The sequence below is a fragment of the Alosa pseudoharengus genome, unplaced genomic scaffold, assembly GCF_046254945.1.
Source record: "Alosa pseudoharengus isolate Yale_2024_CS ecotype anadromous, Long Island Sound unplaced genomic scaffold, YU_APseudo_1.1 YU_APseudo_1.1_scf_26, whole genome shotgun sequence".
NCBI lineage: Eukaryota > Metazoa > Chordata > Actinopteri > Clupeiformes > Clupeidae > Alosa > Alosa pseudoharengus.
Window position 1 is genome coordinate 2,004,280 of NW_027468701.1, and position 12,771 is coordinate 2,017,050.

Here is a 12,771-nt window from a genome sequence, read left to right on the forward strand (position 1 = left end):
AAGGTTTAAAAATCAGATGGGATTTATTTGTGTTTTAGCGTAGGTGTTGTAAATTAAATCCCAGTAGGCTTTTGTTCAATTCCTCCACCTTATCCTAGAAGGAGGTTAAGGATAAAATGGGATTTGTTTGTATTCTTGGATCAATGCTTTAAATTAAACTATAAATACATAATGGGCTTTAGTCTTTAGTCCTGTAACTGTTCTTTAATTTTAGTCATGATGTTTATTTTTTACTATACTCTTTGTCTATTAGATGTTTTTTAGAATATATTGTCCTTCTATGTTTCCATTTGTTGTCATTGTTTGTTTTTGCTTATGTAATGCGTATCGGGTGAATCCTGTAAATCAGATGCGTTGAATAAAATGCTCAAACAGTCAGCATATTGGTTTTACCAGATGAGATTTGTTTGCACCATGGCTTAGGCGTTCCAAATCAACCAGTGGGTCTTTTCATTGTTTGTTTTTGCTTATGTAATGCGTATGAGTGAATCCTGTGAATCCGACGTGTCAAATAAGAGGCTCAAGGAGTCAGCGTATTGGTTTTATCAGATGAGATTTGTTTGTCCCATGGCGTAGGCGCTCCAAATCAAACTCCCGTGGGCCTTCACCAGATTCCTCCACCTTCTCCCAAAGGAAGTAAAAAAAAAACATCTGCAAAGGTGTACAGTTGCAACACTGATAATATTGATTAATGGGATACATAACATGAACCAAGAGCCCTGTAGAAACAAAGTATTTTTTCACATTGTATTAGAAAAGAAATTGGATTCTAATGTGCGCGGCGTGGCGTTTATTGGACGATCAACCCTCTGGTTTTCTGTGGTTTGGTATATAGGGGTTTTTATTTCCCGTCCTACCTACCTGTGATAATTTCATTTCTGATTTGAGACTAATTAAATAACTTTTCAGAGCGGCATTCGATTCTGATGTGCGTAGCGTGGCGTTTATTGCAAATTCCAAGCCCACGGAAATGACAAAGCTAATTTGTGGAAGCTAGTCATTTTTCTCCATGTGTTTCGAGTGAGTCTGGAGTTGGTTTTGGCATGACGTTAAGTGTGAAACCAGGTACAACGGTGCTCTCCAACACTTAGTCTTAGAGGGTTTAAGGTTTTGGTCCATCGCGGTTTTGGGAAGAACGAAGAGGTGAAAGGGTGGCGTCCCAGTGAGTTTTTGTTTATTCGCCGTGCGATGAGTATTGTATATAACCTGTTGATGATGATTAAGGTATGTTCTCATTTAGGGTGCAATGTACGGATTCTTTTGGGTTTTTCAGGAAGGGTTGTCCGAAAAGGCAACATTGCCTTGCATATTTCCCTTTCATCATAGACCCATTGTATATGAATTTTTAGAAATTAAAGTCCAAAGTTAACTATGAAAATGACCTCTATTATTCTATCCTTTTGTTTTTTAAGGTTGTAAGGAAGTCACTAGTTGGTTTTTACCTCTTTTAGCAAGTTTGCTTTTAATGCAAAAGGGAAAGCCAATGCTGAACCATGGCTCTACCAGTCGCTAGGGACCAGTGGATTTTATCCCAGGTCGTACCAAAGACTTCACTGGGTAGTGGGGGGAGGCTGAGGCCTGTTCTCCTAATTAAAGCATTTAAGTTATCCAAGTTGCTCCTGAATTCGGGTTTAAGACTTTGACTGTAATTTATTTCCGGTATTCTAATAAGGGCGTTTGGGAAAGCTATTTGAGCCGCTTCGATGAGACGAGAAAGTTGGCTGTTAAGCAGCGACGAGTTGCTCTGATCTCTGTTGTTCAAGCCAAAGGATAGAATGACCTTTTGGGTTTGTGGAGATATCGCCGTCTTGTGTTTCAGGATGTGGGTAGCATGGGCCATCAGTGCCCCTGGGTAGCAGTCCACCTGGACTTCATTGTTCTCAATCTTCGGAATCCTATCAAGGTTTGAACCTCCCAAGATGAGGATGGGTCTTCTAGGGTCCAGTGTGAAATTCTGATATTTCAGTCCGTAATGTTCATGTCTCTCGTATAAAGGGGTGGAAGTGTCTGGGGACCTTTCCCTCGGATCATCTGGGGGTTGGGCCCTTCTAGTTCTTTTTTCCATCCTCTGTATGGGGGATACACTTCTACGTTTGGAAAGTTGGGTTTTGGGGAGCGCATCTTGAGGAACGGACCTAGGTAGCGTGGCAGGAGCAGCCCTAGTTTGTGTGGCAGGAGAAGCCCTCAAAAGCGTGGCAGGACCGGCCTCCTCAAAACTCCCTCCTAGCGGTTCACTCAGGTCCTCATAAAACACGTGTTCTAAATCCCTGTCAATCGTTGGGGGTAGAGTGGTTAAAGCCTCGGGACTTGGAGCCTGAAAGATTTGGATCCTCAAATTGGGTTTGGTTCTGGGGATCAGGTTAGGATTGGAACTTGGGACCATGACCGTTGCAGTGTTGTTTGTGGCCCAGCTTGGGTTACACTCTGTGGGGTCGGACGTTGGGTCAGCCATTACGTTTGCTGTTGGGTTTGGGTTGTGGGACAACAGGGACTCTATGTACTTTGTAATCTTTTCCGTGGTGTTAACTATTGTAGTTTCTTTTATGTTTTTCAAGTTGCGTCTATTCCATTTTATGGCCACTTTCCAAGCTTCATTCCAGTCATCTAACGGCAAGTCCGCAATCTCTTTTTCTGCTTTCTTCAAATTCTCTAGATAATGGTCCTCCATGATTTGTAAGCTATTGTGGAGCCAGTTCCTGGCATTTCCATACAGCATAAGCTCTGTTATTTCGTTGGGGTTGGCCGGTTTTATCGTTGTGTGTAAAACACCCATGAAACGACGGAGAGAGGGTGGTTCTGGTATCGTACCATCCGAAACGGTGACATTGGACAGGTGGTGATGCATTTTGAGATATATGTGCATCGCTCTGACGAGCTTTTTGAACTGTTGGTTCTCCCCAGACATTTTGAGATTCTGCGGGGGCACAGAGGAGGAGAAGGAACTAAAATTAATAACGTATTGTACAGAACCAGAGAGTTGGGCGGTTTTTTGAGAAGCCGTGTGGGAGGGCCACCAGATTGGGCAGGCCTCCCTTGATGCCGGGATTGGCATTCATACGGCCACCTCCCCAACCCTCCAGAACCCCCACAGGGGATGGAGGGCCGGAGAGGTGTGGAAAGATACAAATCAACCTGGTCACAGATCCGGTGTGGAACATGATACAACGGTCCTCACTCACGACTGGATTTACTCCAAGCGAGGTTAATGGAGGGAACGAGGGAAATGCACGGGCCAGCGTTTGTTAAGTATTGTTATAGAATCCGCGGTTATTTCTGGTGTGGAAAGCTTTTATGGATTTGGAATTCCTCTTAATCCTATCTCTATAACCGCTGTTTAAGGTGGTTAGGGTTAGGTAAGGGTTTGTCCTTTGCCCAGCTCTCCGGGTCAGAGGGGGGGACCCAGGGTCAAGGGTTATGGTTAGGATTAGGGCTAGGGGTGGGCTTGGGGTAGGAAATTGGTTGGGGGTAGGGGGTGGGGGTTGGGGTTAGGGCAAGGGTCAGGTCAGGGTCATCCCCCTCCTCACCAGGAGCCAGGCAAGGTTGGGCACTGTCCATCACCCACACCCAACGCGATTGTCCACTCAGCAGGTCTACTGTAACCTTTGCCTTCCTATTAATTTTCCCCGTCTGTAGGGAGGTTTCCCCGGGGTAACTGTCAATTTACAGTATTTACTTCTCGTACTCATACGTGTGGCGGGTTTGGGGGTAACTGTTTGTTCTTGTGTGGTCAGTGCTGGCGAATTCGCCGTCTGCACTGGTGGGATTGGCGTTGGTGGGATTGGTGTTAATTTTTTTATTTCTTTTTCCGCAGGTGAGTTGGAGGATTGTGGAGTAGTCAGCGATGGAAGTCCAGGTTCCAGGATGAACTCCAGTAAGTCCCTAGCTGTTTGGTTATTCTCCGCCAGTGTACTCCATGTATTCTTTTTGTGTTCTATTTGGATTTTAACCCTTGGTTGTTTTGGTGCTTGCAGGTGCACTGGAGTAAGAGGAGGGCCCTGTGGTGTTGGAAGGAGAGGAAAGTCCTCATCCATTGACCACTCGCCTCTTAGTCCTTCGCCTAAGAGTTCCTCAGCCCGAGCAACAGTCTCCCTTTTAAGTTTTTGTCCCAAATGTTTGGTTGCCCACCCCTTTGCGATATTAAAGGCTATGTGCCCATCTCTCCCCATCAAAGACCCCAATTTTCTGAGTGTGTCTTGAATTTCAAGTTCATAATGTTCTTCCAAAATGACTTGTGTTGTGTACATCCAATTTTTTGCATTGCCAGTAAGCAATTCTTGCACTTTTGCACTGGGGGAGGCTGGTTTTATGATTTCCATGAGGAATTTTTCCAATCGCTGGAAGGATACAGGTGGGTTTTTATTTTTTGTTTCTACATTTTTCAGGTGATGTATCATCGTTATCAGTTTTTGCATCAGTTTGACTGTTTTCCTTAGCTCTGGACTGGTAGGTATGTATTTGTTTTTCTTATTCTCTTTAGGCATGTAATTGTTTTCCTTGTTGTCTTTAGGTGATGCTTTTTTTGGTTTTTGGTCATATCGGTTATTGCTGAAACGGTCCGCATTCCACTTTTGGGAAGCCCCATCGTTTTCATGTCCACATCGGTTATTTCGCCCAAATCGGTTTTTGTTGCAGCGGTCCGCATTCACGTTTCGGGAAGCCACATCGCTGTAATGTCTAAATCCATAATGTTTTTTGTCATAATCAGGTAGATTTTGGTTTTTGTCATAATCAGGTAGATTTTGTTTTTTAGGAACCCTACGTCCTTTTTTATAGTGAACCTCTGTCCATTCATTGTTGTTGGTCATTGTTCAAGCTTTATCACGACGTTTCGATATTTTTTTATATCTTTATCAAGTGAGCTTGAACTGTTAGCTAGCTTTTTTTAGGCTGAGGTAGGCTTCAGGCGATGTTCACCGTCCGGTGACTCAAGCAAGACTGAGACTCAATCGGTCTACGCCTCCTTTTATAACCTCTGAGAGGTTTCCACGATGTTCGATGTTTGATGTATTTGCCTGATCTTGCTTCATCAGTAAGTCATATTTATGTACAAGAGTACTTTTGTTGGTCCAGGTAAGTGGTTTGTATTTCTTTTTTTATTTTTTGTTGACATATATTTTGGTATTATTTCACCAGGTATGTATTGAGTCATTTTTGTGTACAATAGTACTTTTGCAGGTCCAGGTAAGTGGTTTGTATTTCTTTTTTAATTTTTTGTTGACATATATTTTGGTATTATTTCACCAGGTATGTATTGAGTCCTTTTTGTGTACAATAGTACTTTTGCAGGTCCAGGTAAGTGGTTTGTATTTTGGGTAAGTATTTCTTGTAGACATATGTTTGTATAAATTGTTTTTGTAATTTGTTTCTTTTTAGAAATCGGATTGCTGAGCGACGGTGATGTTGGGGGGGGGGAAGGCACTGGCGTGTTAGGTAAGGGTTTGTCCTTTGCCCAGCTCTCCGGGTCAGAGGGGGGGACCCAGGGTCAAGGGTTATGGTTAGGATTAGGGCTAGGGGTGGGCTTGGGGTAGGAAATTGGTTGGGGGTAGGGTTAGGGTTAGGGTTAGGTAAAGGTAAGTATCCGCGGTCCTGGACCGAAGTCCAGGACTCACGTTAGGCACGGTCCTTCCCCCTCTTCATCGGGGCTTCCCCACACCAGCCTAAATAGGCTTTAGAAATTAGGCAAGTAGCCGTAAGATTAGGGTTAGCCTAAATAGGCTTAAAAAATTAGGCAAGTAGCCGTGAGGTTAGGGTTAGGGTAATGGTATGGTATAGGCCTAGTCCAAATAGACGTAATAGCCAATGTCATGCTACTATGTAGCTATGACTATGAAAAAATTCCCCGAAATGGGTTAAGTTTAGGCAATAGCCGTAGGAGTAGAAAGTTCCCCAAATTGGGTTAAGGTTAGGCAAAATAGCCATAGAACCATGCCAAAAATAAGGCTATGGTGTTTCCAAAAATTAGGGTTGGCAAGCATGCTCCCTTAGTTGCAACGTTTCGACGTTTATGTGTCTTCATCAGGCTGGGGCATGTTGCTCCTTGGATGGCCAGGGACAGAATGAGGGCGATATATGACGCTCCTCCCTTTTATAGTCGCTACCAGTGTTTGAAATAATTTTCTTTTTTTAGTGTAGTTATCTGGCAGGGTAGTTTTAAGGTTCTAGCTTATGTCAGCTTAGAACCAGGAATAGTGCCTATCTTTTAGATGTGGCATCTAGCCCTTAGCAAAAGGTTGCCTATTCTAGGACTCAGCAATTAGCCAATGGTCCGAATAGAGGCGAGGCGGGATGAATGTCCCTATTAAACTACCTTTCCTCTTTTTGTAGAACTTATATTAGTCCTTAATTTAGCTTTTAGTCCCAACACCAGATACATACTTTTTTTTATCTTTTATACTTTTTTTTGTCTTTAGTTATTTTTTGTAGGTTAGCTTATGTTAGCTTAGGATGTTATATGGCCTTTTTAGCCCTTAGTTTAGCTTTAATTAGCTTGGCTTAGGTTTTTAAACTGGCAGGTAAGTATATGGTATTTCTTGATTTTTGTGTGGTCCCATGTAACCTTCTTTTTCCCCCCCAGGTGTGGAGAAGACACCCGAATCCAAGAGGGAGGCACAGGCTGGTTAGGTAAAGGTAAGTATCCGCGGTCCTGGACCGAAGTCCAGGACTCACGTTAGGCACGGTCCTTCCCCCTCTTCATCGGGGCTTCCCCACACCAGCCTAAATAGGCTTTAGAAATTAGGCAAGTAGCCGTAAGATTAGGGTTAGCCTAAATAGGCTTAAAAAATTAGGCAAGTAGCCGTGAGGTTAGGGTTAGGGTAATGGTATGGTATAGGCCTAGTCCAAATAGACGTAATAGCCAATGTCATGCTACTATGTAGCTATGACTATGAAAAAATTCCCCGAAATGGGTTAAGTTTAGGCAATAGCCGTAGGAGTAGAAAGTTCCCCAAATTGGGTTAAGGTTAGGCAAAATAGCCATAGAACCATGCCAAAAATAAGGCTATGGTGTTTCCAAAAATTAGGGTTGGCAAGCATGCTCCCTTAGTTGCAACGTTTCGACGTTTATGTGTCTTCATCAGGCTGGGGCATGTTGCTCCTTGGATGGCCAGGGACAGAATGAGGGCGATATATGACGCTCCTCCCTTTTATAGTCGCTACCAGTGTTTGAAATAATTTTCTTTTTTTAGTGTAGTTATCTGGCAGGGTAGTTTTAAGGTTCTAGCTTATGTCAGCTTAGAACCAGGAATAGTGCCTATCTTTTAGATGTGGCATCTAGCCCTTAGCAAAAGGTTGCCTATTCTAGGACTCAGCAATTAGCCAATGGTCCGAATAGAGGCGAGGCGGGATGAATGTCCCTATTAAACTACCTTTCCTCTTTTTGTAGAACTTATATTAGTCCTTAATTTAGCTTTTAGTCCCAACACCAGATACATACTTTTTTTTATCTTTTATACTTTTTTTTGTCTTTAGTTATTTTTTGTAGGTTAGCTTATGTTAGCTTAGGATGTTATATGGCCTTTTTAGCCCTTAGTTTAGCTTTAATTAGCTTGGCTTAGGTTTTTAAACTGGCAGGTAAGTATATGGTATTTCTTGATTTTTGTGTGGTCCCATGTAACCTTCTTTTTCCCCCCCAGGTGTGGAGAAGACACCCGAATCCAAGAGGGAGGCACAGGCTGGTTAGGTAAAGGTAAGTATCCGCGGTCCTGGACCGAAGTCCAGGACTCACGTTAGGCACGGTCCTTCCCCCTCTTCATCGGGGCTTCCCCACACCAGCCTAAATAGGCTTTAGAAATTAGGCAAGTAGCCGTAAGATTAGGGTTAGCCTAAATAGGCTTAAAAAATTAGGCAAGTAGCCGTGAGGTTAGGGTTAGGGTAATGGTATGGTATAGGCCTAGTCCAAATAGACGTAATAGCCAATGTCATGCTACTATGTAGCTATGACTATGAAAAAATTCCCCGAAATGGGTTAAGTTTAGGCAATAGCCGTAGGAGTAGAAAGTTCCCCAAATTGGGTTAAGGTTAGGCAAAATAGCCATAGAACCATGCCAAAAATAAGGCTATGGTGTTTCCAAAAATTAGGGTTGGCAAGCATGCTCCCTTAGTTGCAACGTTTCGACGTTTATGTGTCTTCATCAGGCTGGGGCATGTTGCTCCTTGGATGGCCAGGGACAGAATGAGGGCGATATATGACGCTCCTCCCTTTTATAGTCGCTACCAGTGTTTGAAATAATTTTCTTTTTTTAGTGTAGTTATCTGGCAGGGTAGTTTTAAGGTTCTAGCTTATGTCAGCTTAGAACCAGGAATAGTGCCTATCTTTTAGATGTGGCATCTAGCCCTTAGCAAAAGGTTGCCTATTCTAGGACTCAGCAATTAGCCAATGGTCCGAATAGAGGCGAGGCGGGATGAATGTCCCTATTAAACTACCTTTCCTCTTTTTGTAGAACTTATATTAGTCCTTAATTTAGCTTTTAGTCCCAACACCAGATACATACTTTTTTTTATCTTTTATACTTTTTTTTGTCTTTAGTTATTTTTTGTAGGTTAGCTTATGTTAGCTTAGGATGTTATATGGCCTTTTTAGCCCTTAGTTTAGCTTTAATTAGCTTGGCTTAGGTTTTTAAACTGGCAGGTAAGTATATGGTATTTCTTGATTTTTGTGTGGTCCCATGTAACCTTCTTTTTCCCCCCCAGGTGTGGAGAAGACACCCGAATCCAAGAGGGAGGCACAGGCTGGTTAGGTAAAGGTAAGTATCCGCGGTCCTGGACCGAAGTCCAGGACTCACGTTAGGCACGGTCCTTCCCCCTCTTCATCGGGGCTTCCCCACACCAGCCTAAATAGGCTTTAGAAATTAGGCAAGTAGCCGTAAGATTAGGGTTAGCCTAAATAGGCTTAAAAAATTAGGCAAGTAGCCGTGAGGTTAGGGTTAGGGTAATGGTATGGTATAGGCCTAGTCCAAATAGACGTAATAGCCAATGTCATGCTACTATGTAGCTATGACTATGAAAAAATTCCCCGAAATGGGTTAAGTTTAGGCAATAGCCGTAGGAGTAGAAAGTTCCCCAAATTGGGTTAAGGTTAGGCAAAATAGCCATAGAACCATGCCAAAAATAAGGCTATGGTGTTTCCAAAAATTAGGGTTGGCAAGCATGCTCCCTTAGTTGCAACGTTTCGACGTTTATGTGTCTTCATCAGGCTGGGGCATGTTGCTCCTTGGATGGCCAGGGACAGAATGAGGGCGATATATGACGCTCCTCCCTTTTATAGTCGCTACCAGTGTTTGAAATAATTTTCTTTTTTTAGTGTAGTTATCTGGCAGGGTAGTTTTAAGGTTCTAGCTTATGTCAGCTTAGAACCAGGAATAGTGCCTATCTTTTAGATGTGGCATCTAGCCCTTAGCAAAAGGTTGCCTATTCTAGGACTCAGCAATTAGCCAATGGTCCGAATAGAGGCGAGGCGGGATGAATGTCCCTATTAAACTACCTTTCCTCTTTTTGTAGAACTTATATTAGTCCTTAATTTAGCTTTTAGTCCCAACACCAGATACATACTTTTTTTTATCTTTTATACTTTTTTTTGTCTTTAGTTATTTTTTGTAGGTTAGCTTATGTTAGCTTAGGATGTTATATGGCCTTTTTAGCCCTTAGTTTAGCTTTAATTAGCTTGGCTTAGGTTTTTAAACTGGCAGGTAAGTATATGGTATTTCTTGATTTTTGTGTGGTCCCATGTAACCTTCTTTTTCCCCCCCAGGTGTGGAGAAGACACCCGAATCCAAGAGGGAGGCACAGGCTGGTTAGGTAAAGGTAAGTATCCGCGGTCCTGGACCGAAGTCCAGGACTCACGTTAGGCACGGTCCTTCCCCCTCTTCATCGGGGCTTCCCCACACCAGCCTAAATAGGCTTTAGAAATTAGGCAAGTAGCCGTAAGATTAGGGTTAGCCTAAATAGGCTTAAAAAATTAGGCAAGTAGCCGTGAGGTTAGGGTTAGGGTAATGGTATGGTATAGGCCTAGTCCAAATAGACGTAATAGCCAATGTCATGCTACTATGTAGCTATGACTATGAAAAAATTCCCCGAAATGGGTTAAGTTTAGGCAATAGCCGTAGGAGTAGAAAGTTCCCCAAATTGGGTTAAGGTTAGGCAAAATAGCCATAGAACCATGCCAAAAATAAGGCTATGGTGTTTCCAAAAATTAGGGTTGGCAAGCATGCTCCCTTAGTTGCAACGTTTCGACGTTTATGTGTCTTCATCAGGCTGGGGCATGTTGCTCCTTGGATGGCCAGGGACAGAATGAGGGCGATATATGACGCTCCTCCCTTTTATAGTCGCTACCAGTGTTTGAAATAATTTTCTTTTTTTAGTGTAGTTATCTGGCAGGGTAGTTTTAAGGTTCTAGCTTATGTCAGCTTAGAACCAGGAATAGTGCCTATCTTTTAGATGTGGCATCTAGCCCTTAGCAAAAGGTTGCCTATTCTAGGACTCAGCAATTAGCCAATGGTCCGAATAGAGGCGAGGCGGGATGAATGTCCCTATTAAACTACCTTTCCTCTTTTTGTAGAACTTATATTAGTCCTTAATTTAGCTTTTAGTCCCAACACCAGATACATACTTTTTTTTATCTTTTATACTTTTTTTTGTCTTTAGTTATTTTTTGTAGGTTAGCTTATGTTAGCTTAGGATGTTATATGGCCTTTTTAGCCCTTAGTTTAGCTTTAATTAGCTTGGCTTAGGTTTTTAAACTGGCAGGTAAGTATATGGTATTTCTTGATTTTTGTGTGGTCCCATGTAACCTTCTTTTTCCCCCCCAGGTGTGGAGAAGACACCCGAATCCAAGAGGGAGGCACAGGCTGGTTAGGTAAAGGTAAGTATCCGCGGTCCTGGACCGAAGTCCAGGACTCACGTTAGGCACGGTCCTTCCCCCTCTTCATCGGGGCTTCCCCACACCAGCCTAAATAGGCTTTAGAAATTAGGCAAGTAGCCGTAAGATTAGGGTTAGCCTAAATAGGCTTAAAAAATTAGGCAAGTAGCCGTGAGGTTAGGGTTAGGGTAATGGTATGGTATAGGCCTAGTCCAAATAGACGTAATAGCCAATGTCATGCTACTATGTAGCTATGACTATGAAAAAATTCCCCGAAATGGGTTAAGTTTAGGCAATAGCCGTAGGAGTAGAAAGTTCCCCAAATTGGGTTAAGGTTAGGCAAAATAGCCATAGAACCATGCCAAAAATAAGGCTATGGTGTTTCCAAAAATTAGGGTTGGCAAGCATGCTCCCTTAGTTGCAACGTTTCGACGTTTATGTGTCTTCATCAGGCTGGGGCATGTTGCTCCTTGGATGGCCAGGGACAGAATGAGGGCGATATATGACGCTCCTCCCTTTTATAGTCGCTACCAGTGTTTGAAATAATTTTCTTTTTTTAGTGTAGTTATCTGGCAGGGTAGTTTTAAGGTTCTAGCTTATGTCAGCTTAGAACCAGGAATAGTGCCTATCTTTTAGATGTGGCATCTAGCCCTTAGCAAAAGGTTGCCTATTCTAGGACTCAGCAATTAGCCAATGGTCCGAATAGAGGCGAGGCGGGATGAATGTCCCTATTAAACTACCTTTCCTCTTTTTGTAGAACTTATATTAGTCCTTAATTTAGCTTTTAGTCCCAACACCAGATACATACTTTTTTTTATCTTTTATACTTTTTTTTGTCTTTAGTTATTTTTTGTAGGTTAGCTTATGTTAGCTTAGGATGTTATATGGCCTTTTTAGCCCTTAGTTTAGCTTTAATTAGCTTGGCTTAGGTTTTTAAACTGGCAGGTAAGTATATGGTATTTCTTGATTTTTGTGTGGTCCCATGTAACCTTCTTTTTCCCCCCCAGGTGTGGAGAAGACACCCGAATCCAAGAGGGAGGCACAGGCTGGTTAGGTAAAGGTAAGTATCCGCGGTCCTGGACCGAAGTCCAGGACTCACGTTAGGCACGGTCCTTCCCCCTCTTCATCGGGGCTTCCCCACACCAGCCTAAATAGGCTTTAGAAATTAGGCAAGTAGCCGTAAGATTAGGGTTAGCCTAAATAGGCTTAAAAAATTAGGCAAGTAGCCGTGAGGTTAGGGTTAGGGTAATGGTATGGTATAGGCCTAGTCCAAATAGACGTAATAGCCAATGTCATGCTACTATGTAGCTATGACTATGAAAAAATTCCCCGAAATGGGTTAAGTTTAGGCAATAGCCGTAGGAGTAGAAAGTTCCCCAAATTGGGTTAAGGTTAGGCAAAATAGCCATAGAACCATGCCAAAAATAAGGCTATGGTGTTTCCAAAAATTAGGGTTGGCAAGCATGCTCCCTTAGTTGCAACGTTTCGACGTTTATGTGTCTTCATCAGGCTGGGGCATGTTGCTCCTTGGATGGCCAGGGACAGAATGAGGGCGATATATGACGCTCCTCCCTTTTATAGTCGCTACCAGTGTTTGAAATAATTTTCTTTTTTTAGTGTAGTTATCTGGCAGGGTAGTTTTAAGGTTCTAGCTTATGTCAGCTTAGAACCAGGAATAGTGCCTATCTTTTAGATGTGGCATCTAGCCCTTAGCAAAAGGTTGCCTATTCTAGGACTCAGCAATTAGCCAATGGTCCGAATAGAGGCGAGGCGGGATGAATGTCCCTATTAAACTACCTTTCCTCTTTTTGTAGAACTTATATTAGTCCTTAATTTAGCTTTTAGTCCCAACACCAGATACATACTTTTTTTTATCTTTTATACTTTTTTTTGTCTTTAGTTATTTTTTGTAGGTTAGC